Raw genomic sequence first — 15,156 nt, 5'->3', positions numbered from 1 at the left:
GGCTTATAAAGACATATGGAACTAAGAGCCAAGCCTTGTGCTTTCATTAAGGGAGAATTAAGATCTGAAAAGAAGGACTCTTGAAAAAAAAAAAACTGAGACCCAACAGCCTACATCATAACATGAAGAATTTGGAGGACTTTTTAACCAACAAAAAGTTTAGGAAGCTTGGTTGTATTTCTAGTTTGTGGGTTTGCCTGAGCAATACACCTGCAAACCATGTAAGATCCAGCTTATACCCATCAGCTATCCCTGGCCCTGCCCTTTTGTTTTTACCTTTGTGTGAAATGCCTCGATAAATTCCGTGGCACTATCTGTACATCCATTGGCATGAATAAAACAAAGGGATACTCTGACCAGAGAGGATGGAAGAAGCATGGGAGAGAGAAATCTTTCTGAATAAGGGTTTTTGAGAGCAGATAGGAGTTTCTAAGTGCAACACAGGCACACAAACTGTGATTCTGCTGAAAGATGTTTGGTGAGCCAAAAGAGATGCAAAAAGGGGAAGAAAACAGTCCTACAACTAGCAAATATGAGAAGGCATAATAAAGAGACAGGGATGAAAAAACAGATGAGGATTCAGGTTGCTTGGATATCAAAGATTAATATATCTCGGGAAAGATTCGATATTGACAAAGTACTTTTTAAACTGCCAGTTCATGGAGAGAGAAAATATAGCTGAGTTCAAGACCTCGAAAGCCTGATGCAGCTGCGGCAGCTCTGGTAGGGTGAGGACGCTGACACCCAGACCGAACGCCCCTGCTCCAGACGGACCCTCGCGCACTGCGGAGCTCCTTGCGGAGCCGGGATTTTGGGAACCGCGACGTGCGCGGCTCGGGGCGCTGCCGCGGGCGCCCCCGCGTGGGCAGCAAGACGTGGCTGGAGCAGATCCCTTCCTGAGGCTTTAAACAAAAAATAAAGCGTAAAACAAACCTTGGGGTTATTATGTATTTGCTCAGGCTTTTTCCAAGGAATGTCTACGCACGCATCTTTCAAAAGGAATCAGCTCCCTTTCAAACACCTGTGGGAGAGCCAAATTCCCAAAAATGCTTCATGTTATCTGATAAAGCCAGTGTTTACTGACAAATTCTTTAAAAAATCTGGACATTTATGTGGATTCCTAAACGGCACACAAGTTCTTTATCTGAATTTTGACCCTGAAAGTCCTATATTTCCATGTTTCAGTTACAGTGGGAGCAGCACAGCTACTCACTTCTTCTGCATTCTAATCCTTGCCTACAAGCAGCGTATGATTGATAGCTCAGATATGGATTAAAATAGATGGAATTTGACTGTGTTGAATTTCCTTTTGGAAAAGGATCATGTCACTGGAACTCCTAACCATGTGTTTGTGTTAGCCCAGCCCTTCTTCTGTTATCAGCAGAGGGACATGTGAACATGGAGCTGCATCAGCTTTCCATGCCTGCTCTTTCTACAGATCATCAAGATATTTACTGGACAAGGACAGAAGGTTCTTATTCACTACTCTGGCAAGCTCAAGAATTTGAACTACAAACAAAGAAAAATATAGATCTGTACAACTGGAAAACTTCCCTGGCTTTCATTCCATTTCTGAAACTCCTTTTGTTTCCTTATCTCTGCACTTTTAGTGTTATAAGTTTATGACCTATCAATCAATGAAGTATTAAGAGTAACTATTAAGGACATATTTATGTGAGAACCATGTGTAGCTCTTGGCATCGTATATGGCCTCAGCCTCCCTTTGAGCCCACTCATTGCTCTGGGAGCATTTTACTCTTAGAAGAATGGCCTACTGTCAAATTAGTCATTTAACCATTGACAGAATGCCTGCTTCTCCCATTTTCAGTTTGTGATTTGTGTAGGAATAACTGTTTGATTCAGGCACTTCTGTGGGCAGACGGCTTTACCAAATGAATCATTAGTGGAGAATGAAATTTAAGCACAAAAATCAGCAGAGATACACCAGAATTTGGTCTGGTATTTCTTCCTAAAATGAGGGATAGACCCTTTGGCTCTACAGCTGGTCTTGCCCATGGAATGAGGGGATCTTGCAGTTCATTCAGTAACATTTTTCTCCTAACCAAATCCTGAGATTACTGCTCTTCCCATAAAAAAAAGCAAAGTTAATTCCTGGAGCTAATACAAGTTTGGCCACAAATTTCAAGGAGGATAAATTTTCAAGACTGTCATCTGATTATTTGATTCTTTAGCCCAGAAGAGAGCAGAAGGAGGGAAGGTTGACACAAAACCTGAGATGTAAATAGGAGAGAAAAAGGTGGCTAAGATACCAGAATGAGATTCAAAAGATCTAGTCTCAGATTTCCTAGCTGACTTAAAGAATTAAATTACTCTTTATTATCTTCATAATCTCTAATCTCCCCACTTTACCTATTTTGTCTGTTTTATTTCTGAAGGTTAATTAAATCCTAAAAGCAAGAATTGGTTTTACTCCACAGGAGCACAGAACACACCTATAGGCATTCCTTGCTCTAATATCAACAAAATAACAAAGACCATAATAAAGATATAAAATCAGATCACATTGGCTCCACATGTTTGACTATTCTGAACTTTTGCATGTTTTAATTTTGGATTTACATTTTGGAATCCCAACACTGATTTTAAATACTGAAAGTCTGGGGACAACTTCAGAGTTGCAAAATTTTCTGAGAAGAGTAGACAAGAAATGCAAGAGTGACTGAAACAAATTACTCCAATCACAATGGAAGTAAGTAATATTTAGCTTTGCTTTCTTAGTCTTTTCTCCCTGTGTTTTACCTCCATGGCATCCCTCCTACCTCATACTTTGCAGCACTGCAATTCACTCAGGCTGGAACAATTTGCTTGAAGGGCATGAGGAGAGAGAGGAGAGGGGGAAATGGAGAACATGAAAGCAGCAACAAAGCCACATCTCCTCCTGTGATTACAAGAGGCAGAAGATCAAATGTGAACTTTTAGAGTAGCAAACTCAGGACCAGACTGAATAGTTGCAAATTGTTCCAAGTGCTCAGCACACCAATGTGCAGCAACACTCAGAAATTAATCTAAGGAAAAGCTGCTAAAGGTGGGGGGAACCCACCAGAGTGATAAATGTATCATGGAGAGCTGTCACAAGAAATGAAAGTACAGCAGCAATTAGCAGACACAGTACTAAGCACTGTGCCACTTTCCCCATTTTAATTGTACTTCATCTTAGTCAGAAGCTAAACTCAAACTGAACTCTGTTGGAGATGGCAGAATTGACTCATTTTGAAGAACACAATGGCCTAACAGTTAACTTCTACTTTTCTAACAAAATAAAGAGTAGGAGTTGGAGAAATGAAATGCAGGAAGAACTGGGAGTAGCGATGGCTCAGAATAATTTGCTCAGAACAGTGTTCATGTTCTAAAGGAAATCCTTAAACTCTAATACACCTCCCATTGCTCTCTATTAAATGCTTTCCTTACATTTACACCTTAAACACTGTTGAGAACTCGGCTGTTCCTCAGGATCAGGTACTTTTTATCGGGGTTCTTTCCTTGTTGGCCAGAAAGCCTGCATCCTCTTGTCCCTCCTGGAGAGTCAGGCACAGATCCCATGGCAACACCCCTGGCGCCAGACTGGCAAGTCCATAAGTGCAAAGGGCACATTGGTGGTGTGAAGGCAGCAGCACAGATAAATCCATTGGAGCTCAATGGGTAAAGCACTGGAGCCCTACCCCTGCACTACAGCGAGTGTGTGACTCAGCCCTCCCCCATTTCTACCCTCACTGTACTTGGCCTGACTTCATGACTCACGAGGGCTTTTTTGATGAAACACACAGTTCTGTCTTCTCAGTCTGTTTTTCTCCTTGTTTTTGAGGTTGCAAATGTTGTGAGACAGTGCTGCTTACTGCATAGTACCTACCAGTGGGTATCCCAGCATTTTGTTCTGTCTGTGGGTTTCTTTGGATGAGTGGATGTGAAGTGCAAACTAGACTGGACAGTTCTGAGGAGCAAGATTCAGTTCCATATATTTAGAGGAGTTCCTCAGCAAAGTGTTCTTCCCAACAGATATAATTTTGCTGAAGAGATAGCTTTTCCTTTTGCAATGTGACACTGATCTGTTGAAGTTTTTAAATCCAAGATTAATAATTATTCTTCTTGACACGACATTCTACTTTTTTTAGCTTTCAATGAGCTTTAATAACAGAGAAGAAAAGAGAAGAGAAAGAAATTTTGGCACATTCTGACTCCTCACACAAAACAATAACTGTTTTGGCATCCAGAGATGTCGGCTCCATACTGAAATATAATTTCACTTATTTTTACACATTGCTAGAGGAATTACCGTTAGCTCCAACAAGCTCAATAAAAAATAGTGCCAATATGAGACCTCCCACTGAATAGAGAGTTGGTATGTAGATAATGTTCAATGTTCACATACACATCATCACATTGCTCAGGAACACATCAAATGAGTGACCAAGAATGACAAGCCAGACCCTGGCATTTCTGCTATGAAGTGCAATGAGCCTATATCTCCTGCATATTAAACCCTTCTTGCTATCTTTTTCTCCTTATTTCTTTGTCCTTAACAGACCTTAGGGTGTCCACATCTTCTATAGCAGAAGCACTAATAATATATAGCTCCTAAACCAAAACTGTTTTAATGTAGTGATGTGCTTCCAGGATTTATATACCTGATAAGTTTGATCAAAGAGCCATCTCTACATGTAAAGTCCAGTGGATTTTAAATCTAATACCTTGCCACTCCTAAAACCCCATACAATCTAAGTTAGTGAGTTCCTAAATACAAATAGTAAGCACACAAGCAACAGGATTCATTATTGATGCCAATGCCTATTTAAAACAAGTATTGAAAGTTGAGTAATTTCTTCATTATGATTTCTGCTGTCCAGAGAATGCAGAATAAGACAACACAGATCAGGCATCCAAAGTCCATCATTCTCTCAGTATTTAGTAGCCCAGAACAGCACCACAAAGAAGTACTAGTTCTTCCTACTAACCATTCAGAACCTAATTTGTCTGACACAATGTTTTAACCCTGAATCGTATTATTTTTATCATCATTGTTTTCATTTAAGAACAAAACACCAGATATCAACAAAGCAAAGAAGGAATGTTTCCAAGAAGAGAATAAAGAATGATTCAGAGTGGAGGGGATTTGAGACTGGCCCTGTTCAGAGCCTTGTGAGCAACCACTTAATGGCAATGACATGAAGAACTGGTAAAGGTCAGACTGACCGTCAAATGTCAGTCACAGTCATTCCACTGGACCAGTTCCCAAGGTTGCTGACTCATTTTTTTTATTCAAGCAAAACCAAAGTCCTGTGAGGGGGGAAAACTGTGTTTCTGGCATAAATATCAGACAGAATAAAGAACTGGTTTCAAGTCACTCCTTCACAAAGAGAATTCCTGTCTTGTTTTGGCATAATCACGTGAGACCACAACTAGAACCAGGTCCTAACGATTATGAATGAAAAACCATTTGACTTGTACCTTTACTGTCCTTAACTGAGGTCCATAAATGACCTGACTGAAGTATAAAAATCCCACAGTACTTTTAGCTTTTTGGTTTAATTCTTCATTCAAGACTTAAAACAAGTCTGGACAGGATAAGAAATGTACACCAAAATCTGAGACACCACTACCTGCAGAAGAAAAGCACCCACTGCACAGTTAAGTAAACCCAAAATAGTCCCATCATTACTAGATGATGCTAGACAGCCTCCTTCAGTGAAATTATTGCTATTGTGTTTCCCATGGAGAATTCAAAGTAAGAACCAGATGTCTCTTACTTTTCTTTAAATCCAAACCTAAGTGAAGTGACAGGTGATTAACAGTAAAGGAGCTATTCTGAGATCTCCCATACAGCGTATGGAAACCACTTCCTCTGCAGGTGCTTGCATTGATTTCTCACATGGACTATGACCAGTAATTATGCCACTGTGAAAAGAAAACAACACCACAAAACCCTCAGCCACCTCAAAGTACAATTTTAAAGCTAAGAGAAACTTTTATTACAGATTTCTCCAATGAAATCCCTGGGATTTTGTCATTGTCACACCAATAAAGTCAGCACAGAACTACCACCAATCCTTCTGGAACAGTAAATTTGTAGCAAGTGTCAGGCATAGGAAGGTTAAATATGACCAAGGTATGCTGCAGTAGCAAGTCTCCAAATTTCATCCAACTGGGCTTCTTTTTTCTTCTTTTTTTTTTTCTTGTATTTGAGCTCTAACCATAAAGTGTCAACATGCTCCATGTCAGGCAGCAGGAACACTGATCATGGATATCAGGGACAAGCTGCTGAGCCCAAAGTGAATTAGTCAGAAAAGATGGGTGGGGTTGGCCACCTTATCAAACTCATTAAGAAAATGAGCAAGAGAAATAAAAATCAAGGACGTAAAGAAATTCTATATCGTGTTAGAACTTTCTCCCTCATCAGAGTGGGGCTTTTGAAGAGAAATATGTAACCAGAGGAGCAAACACCATGGTGGTTTTGCAGCGGTAAGTGCATATGATTAAGAGCTTGTTGTCCCCAAAATCCTTGTTTTTGTAGCAGATAAAAAGCATCCAGATGTCACCAAAAATATCTGCCCTGTTCCGTACTCTGCACTGTACGTCACTCTCACATGCTGCCGAGTTTGACATGGATTCAACAACCCAGCAACAGATGGTTCAGTTCTCTGCTTCCAGGGTGCGAGTTTAATGCTTTTTTTAGGAGGTATTGGGGCAATTCTTCTCTGCCTTGTATTTAGACTAGAAATTAAATTAATTCACTGCAGAAATACTTAAAATACAGAGGATATCAGAGATTGGTAATGAGTTTTTTTGTTTGGTTTTTTTTTAATTCTCTGAATTTATTAGAGTTTTTCTTCTTTTTTATTTAAACCTAGCAGCCAGAATTCACTGTGGCACCACCCTTCCAGGGACTAGAATTTATTTCTGGAGTGTAAAGCAACCTGTAAATTTATGGGTGCTATATAAATAAATAATCCAGTACTATTTTTGTAACTCCAAAGCATGTTGGCTTTTTCAAGTTCACATGATGAATCTGGAGTTGGGCCCAGGATTTTTGGAACAACAACTTACATATTGTTGCATTAGTGCAAGATAATTCTATGGGTGCAAAGACATTGGAAACTTAAATTCTTGAGCACGGTGGCAGCTGAAACATTCAGTATGGAAGGAAATACCTCTTCCCCAAACAATGTGTTCTGGGGTTTAGGCTTTCTCTGTTTGAGGTTTATTTTATTTACTTGCAACTGGTTTTAGGACATCACAAGGTCACTGTTTATGGCAAATCATCACTCTCTGCATAAGATGCATAACTTAGACACTTGGATTTAATTTTTGTTTGTTTGTTGGTTTTAGGTTGGTTGGTTTCTTTGTGGTTTTCTTGTTTTTTGTTTATGCAGAGGTAAGAATTTAGATTGCCTCCTTCATTAATTTCCCCAACAAAATGGCAAACCTTTCTTCACAGATTATCAAGGGGCTACATGAACTGACACCAGTGACAACTTCCCCTGGCAAATACTGAGAACTTGATTCGTTCATAATTCATAACAGTATAAAACAGAGACAAAGACGAGTTTCGATGATGTAAAAGTCATCTTGGTACTTTTACAAAAAGTATTACTTAAGCAATGATATGTGAAAAAGGAAATCCGAGAATTACCAGCCTGTGAGAGACCTTCTGAGTTCTTCTCCTTTTGTTGTAAATACAAAATGCTGAGTTTATTTTATTTATTTGAATATTTCCCTTCCAGAGTACACAGCTGAGGGACCAAGAGTGCTTTCTGCTGAGCTATGAATATCTCAAATTAATTTTCCCCTTAGCAACATTCACTGACCAAATTAGAAGACTTGCCAAGTTTTCTCTGGCAGGTGAAATGCTGGAAGTCGTATTTCCGTACAAGGTTACTATCACAGCATACTTTTCTAAAATGTTTGCCAGTACCTTGCTACAACTGTCCAGTTCCTTTAAGGAAAAAGACATATCAACATTTTTGTAAAAGTAAGAATTTGGACTCAACTGAAATTCAGGACTTAATCCCAGAGATTTCACTCACATTAATATTCTTATTGGCTTATTGGATTTTCTCTGTGACTGAGATACAGCTACACAAGGTTCTGTGGTCTTTCAACAGGGAATAAGGGAATTTCTCTTAACTAGTCCCATCTAAACCTCAGTGCCCACTGTGCAGATTCCTTCTGCAGTCAACAGAAATAAGAACATCTGGAGAAAGTCAGCACAGATAAGGTATCTCTGACAGTAATCCTAGGATACTTTAAAATATCACTGTACCCAGTTCTCTGTCCTTGACCTTAAGAAACCACTCTGAAAGGACACCACTTCATCCTCCTCTGTTCAGGAGTTTGAGGTTTCCCATTCATTATGGCAAGATATTATACAGCCCACAAATCAAAGAACAATTCTGAACTGGTTAACATTACAATTAAAATAATTTTCTACCTCCTTATCACACAAAGCGAATCTAGAACACTAAGGAAGCCAACAAAACACATCACCTGAAGACCCGCAGGTAAACCACTGTTTCTAAATAACTTCACTCTCCAGACAATGCATTTTACTACCTACAGTAACTCTTAGGCTGCATTCATCTGTTTCAGAAATTCTTGTACTCAGTTTAAGTTTAAAGCTGAAACACCATTTTTTCTGTAGTCAGTGTTGCCTCTGGCTCCATGTCATACTGTCTAACTCAAAAGCTGAATCAGATGTGAAAAACAACTCAGTAATTAACCAGCAATTTGTATAAGAGATAAAATATCTTCATAGTAAGGGTATAATGAAATCTTTATTGAAAGCTGTCTAAAAGCACTATGTGAAAGTAGAAAGATCTTTGACCTCAGCTATACCAATTTCACAAATAAAGCCTTAATAATAGGCTGCAATCACACTTGGCTGGGCATTATTTCCCAGACACGCAAGGTCTGCATTACAAGGCCAGAAGCAATGACTCACTGCCAGCTGCCGTGATGGCACAGGGCAGCTTGTTATTCTGTCATAAGTTGTTTCGTGCACATTGTGAAAGCTTCTAGGCATCTGATCCCTCAAGAAAACATGCCCTGTCTATAAGCAAGAAGGTCAGGAGCTTTCCCCATTTCTGAGATTTAAAGTTAATTTTTGAAGGTGAGCGAGAGAATTAAATTATCCTTTACTCAAAGATGCCTCAAAAGATACCTTTTGAAAGGCACAACTAATAAAGGAGGGTTGAATGCTTTCCACCCAAAGGCCACACAAATGCACGTGTTTGATGTTACGTGTACGGCCACATCCCTCAGCTCTGCAGGCTGCGATCACCGGGCAGTGCTGGACTGCAAAACAAATTCACAGTGCTAAAGGGCTGCACAGCTTTTCTGCCCCAGTCCCTGTCTAGATCCTCAGCTGTCCAAATTCCCACCAGCTGCAAGGAGAAATTGGAAAGCGAGCAGAGTCTAGCAGCTCTAAGACAGCTGATGATCTGTGCCAGTAAAAGCCCTTACGATCACTGCCATGGTTTAGAGACTTTCTCGTGTTTATGCCTTTTTGCCCTCATGGTGTATCTGCTATTTTCTCTTGTATGACAGGCATGACAGTGGTCACAGTTTTAGCAAAAGGCACAGGTTTATATGACACTCCAAAAGTTTGGAAATGAACAATCAGAATTTAGCAATTGACTAAAAGCTTATAAAACTTGTCTGAACTTCTTCATTTTTGCTAGTGTATCTGAGTTTCTCAGAGATTGTCTTACCTCATGAGATTTCCAGGATTCTTCAGTTCTAAACTTCCTGGAGATAAGCCTGTCTCTTACCATGCTAACACTGCTGAGTCTGCTCCTGGATAGTGCCCAGACTTTTAGAGGAGCAGCCAATGTTGGACATATTTTGCAATAGCTTCTTAAACATTCAGAGGGAAATCAGCAATATTTCTTGTTGTAAAGTGATGAGGGTCTTAGTTTTTCTGACATGTATCATCTGGTTCTTCAGTCTGCTTTTTGCAATAAGCAAGTAAGACAGGAGTCAAACTTCAAATGCACACTGCTGTTTTCAGTAGTTTTAACCATTTCTCATTTCCCACTGACACTCTGCAGATCACATACTGTGTTCACACCTCTTCAGTACCTTAGAAAAACTGAGTGAGTGAGATCGAGTAGAGTTTAAAAGCTTGTACGTAAATCTACAGAGGGAAAAATCACAGATAAAAATTTCCTGCTTGAGGGTACAAGTTAGGCTCTACATGCCTGAGGTTAGGACAGATGGCCCTTTTTGAGCATAAAATTCCAGGATTGTCTGCTTTAGGGTTTTCTTGCAACTTTCTCATGGGGGACTGGCCACTGCCAGAGGCATGTATTGGACTAGATGGCCATAGCCACGACAATAAAATGGTACACTTCCTGTCTTAGCATTATAATTAATTGTTAGTTTTATCTAATATGCTGTCCTCTCACATTATAATAAACTTCAAAACTTTTAGCTGCTACAAGAGAAGTTGTTCTCCACAGTCAGCAACAGTATTTGTCCAGTAACTAAAGTTGGACATCACTTAACATCAGTTTCTCTACTACCACAGAAAACAATTACACAATGGCTGAGTCATATCTTGGGTTTGAAGATTGAGTTTCTGCTTAAAGTCTTCAGAACTAAGGAACTTGAAGCAATAGTTTTGAAGATTTCTGGAAAAGTACTATGAATGTTCCAGCCTGAAATTCTAGCTAAATAAAGGAATTCTGCCTTACTTTTAGTGCATCTTTCACAGTGCTCAGATTGAAGATGCAGAGGAAGCAAGTTGAGGAGGAATGGTTCTCACAAAAAAGGACGATTGTATCACTGCAAAATTGCATTCAGAGCACAAAGCACCAGGAAAGGCAAAGACAGATGAGACAGCAAATTCTTAATCTGAACACTTCGGAGATTGTCCTGAAGGTAAAAGAGAGAATAAGACAGAATGAAGGAGAAAAAGAATGAATGAAATTACAAAAATTGTTTGTTTGAATCCTAATAATGAAGCACTGAGATACATCTTCACTTAAATGAGGAATTCACGCTGAAGAATCCCATGATGGCTGTTCACAGCAGCTGAATGCCCCAAACTGTTAAGTACAACCAAGTTTATGTAATAATGTTTATCACGCATTATTTAGTCAGATATCCCAGTCTCATTCTGAGACGATACAGAATAGTACAAATCACATTTCATTATAAAAACTGCCAGAATATGGAAATCCAGTTAGAATTATGTAAGTATAAATAAATATTGTGAATGGAACAATTAGAAGAGCAATATATTCCTAAGCTTCTCCACATCAAAATATAGTAGACATCTGTTTGTATTTGAACAGACACTGAAAGCAGCTCCTTAAAGATTCACAAATTTTGCATTAGCAGCTATATAAACTTTCAGACTGAGATGTTTGCTGTGTTTAAACCTGGTATTGATGCACCTAGAAACAATGAGAAAACAGAGGCACATACTGACTGCTCACCTGCTTCTGACCTCAGGGGGAGCTCAGCTAGAGTAAGGTGAAGAATTTCAAGGGATGAGCCAGTTTGAGTCTGAAGGTGCCTTCACATCACATATGCACTCAGATAAGGTTCTCAAAGATTGCTACAAAATTTAAAAGGCTTCGTAGTGTGAATCCATTGCCTACCTGATAGATATGACAGATGATTGCACACCATCTTAGCATTTACTGTCTTTGAAGTGATGTGCAGAGCCTAAGATAATAAAGTGATTTCCAATAATGCTTCCGAATCAGGACACAAAACATTCTGTCAGAGGCTCAGCTCCCCTGCAATGCAGGGAGACACAGTCCAAACAACATCAAACAGGAGAACAAGTGGGAAACTACTCCTTGTTCCCTTTGGTTTCCTAATAACCAAATCAGCCTAAGCAGACATAAACAGTGTTTGCCGAAAAGCAAATCACTAGAAAACATATATGACTGATGACAACTTTTTGTTAGAGCTGTGCTAATTCTTCAATGAATATGTTAAAAGAATGATCATTATTTAATCTGCCTTCTAAAAGACAAAGAACTTCAGCCAACCATTGCAGTTATACTGCTATCACAGCTGGAAAAACACTGAAATGCAAAACATGTATTGATCAGTAACATTTTAGTTTTCAGAAATGTTAACAGTAGCTGCAGCTTTAGAAGAAAGGGCTGTAGCCCACAGTGAATGTAAAATATTCTAGTATACATGAACTAGCAATGGCAAAGGCATGCCACGTTTACCAATAGATGAACTTTTCTTTTCATCCCCTTGTCCCATTAACCTGCTCTCCCATTCTCTGTGGAATGCTGTTGGCTTACACCACAAAGGATATCTTTCCCCATAAGGCCAGAACTGTTTACTTCTCCAAACTGTCCCATGAAAACATGAAGTATCTCTTAGGCAAGAGCACAAATTCATCAGAATTTTGTGTCCAGACAGTTGATAGTTCTTGTTTCAGACAGAGGTAGGATCTCACTGCTAGAATTCACATTCTCATTACTGATAAAATACTTCTGTGGTTGCTTTGCTGCTTCCAGCACTGTCAGCCTTTTTCTTCTTTTGTTTTGTCTCTCAAATGTAGCGTCCTTTGCCACAGTGATCATTGTTTTGTAATTTTAAGATAAATTCATGAAACTTAAAGTGATTCATAATATCTCCTCAAGGTCAAAGCTAAAAGGAATCATAGAGTATGATCATTCAGGACTGACACGGCAGTGAGTGCCTCAGTACTGTCAGAGGCAGGGAGCAATGGGAATTTTATACTTCCCAACAGTACTGAAAGTTACTTCACAATTTCCTAATTTGGATTTTCCAGCATAAAGACTGCCAAGTGTAAAAAAAATATTTCTGCTTAGGCCTGGTTTCTGGTGTGGTAAGTCAGTGTGGATGGTTCATTAGCCCTCGAGAAGTCCAGTGGAATGTGGTGGAACAAATCCCGAAGGCAGTGCACAGATGAGTAATGATGTTACACTGGATCAGTGTTACACGAGGAGAGGTAAAGAATGGAAACTGTATTTCCCAAAGCCTGGAATTTCTCTCTACTATTTTCTCAGGTATTTTTTTTTTTTTTCCTCTTCTAACAACAGGACTTTCTCAGTTTCCACTTCTCTTTGGAAAAAAAAAATACCATATTTATTATGCCAGTGACCTGACTGATCACAACCCAGCTAACCACATTAAATCAGTACAGATTTTACCATGACAAAGATGTATCCAAATTACCTTGTGTGTGTTTATCTATTTCAAATAAAGAAAAAGGCAAACTAGGTAGTTCAAAATTAGGCAAACATTATGATGAACTGATTTTCTGCATCACTTATGTAATGAATAAGTAGTAAATATTATTCTCAACTACTTTGAGAGGAAATGATAGTGGGAAGTAGGGGAGAAAAAAAATAATTTAAAACTCCAAAATAAAAATAAATTCTAATCCAATACACACTACAGCTAAATCTGATCAGCTGCTGAGGACTTTATAAGCAGCATCTTTATCCTGGAGATTATCCTCCTCTTCTTACATATAGTTCTCTTCAAGGCACCTTTTTTTCACACAAAAATGCCTTGATTGATAATGAAATTCAGTGACAAACCTGTGGGTTCTCCAAAGACAGATTGCAACTTTTGGAGAATTATTGTGTCTCCTAAAATGTGAACACAGACTGTTTTGCTCAACAATTCAAAGAGATGTCAGGAACATGGTAGGTTATGCATACTGTCTTCTTTTGCATAACACAGACTTCTGTAACAAGCAGATCTCTCATCTTAAAATTGATTTTTTTAATTATTTTTGTCCACAATTCAGCACCATATTCCAAGTCATATAAAAGACACAAGGCACTGAAATCCCACAAGGAACTCCAGTAACATGCTATGATACCTTGTAATTTATGAGATTCATATGACACTCTTTGCACTATGGAAACAATTTTACCAAGCTTGCATACAAAGTGTGATCCTTCAGTATGACAGTGCTCTGGTGTTCTCTGTCAGAAAGCAATATTTGTTTGGGGATTTTTCCTCAGCATTAAAATAAAATTGACAGAATACAATGATGCATGGAATCAAAAAAATCATCCTTTTACCTTCAAAGAATCGCCAATCTAACCCCTAAGTCTACACTTCTGACAAGGAAAGGGAAAAGGTAGAACATATCCTCATGGTGACAATGAAAGGAAATGGATTGTTAATATGAAATAGGTCACCTTTATGACAGCTGCAAGTGAATGATAGATGCCTCAGAGAGATGTTTCACCCTACAGATGTATGAGTGACACACGAAAATTTTCAAGCAGAAGCTGCTTGCATAAAAGCCAGAGAACATACTGAAGAAGTGGTATCTGACCTTTAGAGGGGAGAAAAATGGAGAGGGATTGTGCAGCTGACTGGTACTTCTGCAAAAACAAAAGTGCAAGCTGTAATACAGTCATACTGGGGCTTGCTCTTTTTCTTGTACAAATTACTGCTCTCTCCATGACCTCTGAGATAACATTACCCAAAGTAAGAGGTACAGAACCAGTGGAAAGAGTTACATTTTTTCCCTAGGGCTCTACAAGTATCAACATTTCATTATTCTCCCATTTTTTAATAAGTGGGTGCATCATATACTGCTTGCATAAACAATAAACAAATGTAATTCCAGATCTTGCTCACACATTGCTTTATTACATCCTATGCTTTTTCTGACATGGATCTCTCCTCCAATTTCCACACACAATGCATTCACAACAGTTTTCTCCCATGGGGTGTTGAAGAGTGGGGGATTGTGTCCCTGAAACTGGGAGATGCTCAGGGAAGGAAAGCCAGGGAGCACGTAGAGCAAGTTCCTCTCGACCAGGCTCTCTATTGCCCTCAGATTCAAGGATGGTCCCTTCTTCCCCAGAACTTAGTTTATACTATTTGTCAAGAACAAAGAATGTACAGATTACTAGCTCAGTATTTATCAACTGCAATCAGCCCCATCATTCTACTCCCACAAAACTGAAAGCCCTTTCAAAGAATCAGTGCCTTGGAGTTAGTTCTGGATAATCATCATTTAATATTTGAAACCACCACTCAGGAGGTACCTATCTATCAACATGTCACTTCAATACCAACACAACAATTCTTCTTCCACTGTACCTGAGCTTAAGAATCTCAAGGTGTTTTGGAAACCTGAAAATTCTTATGGGATTCTTATGATTCCCAGTGAAA

The sequence above is a fragment of the Corvus hawaiiensis genome, chromosome 17 (genome assembly GCF_020740725.1).
Source record: "Corvus hawaiiensis isolate bCorHaw1 chromosome 17, bCorHaw1.pri.cur, whole genome shotgun sequence".
Taxonomy (NCBI): domain Eukaryota; kingdom Metazoa; phylum Chordata; class Aves; order Passeriformes; family Corvidae; genus Corvus; species Corvus hawaiiensis.
This window is presented reverse-complemented; position numbering follows the sequence as displayed.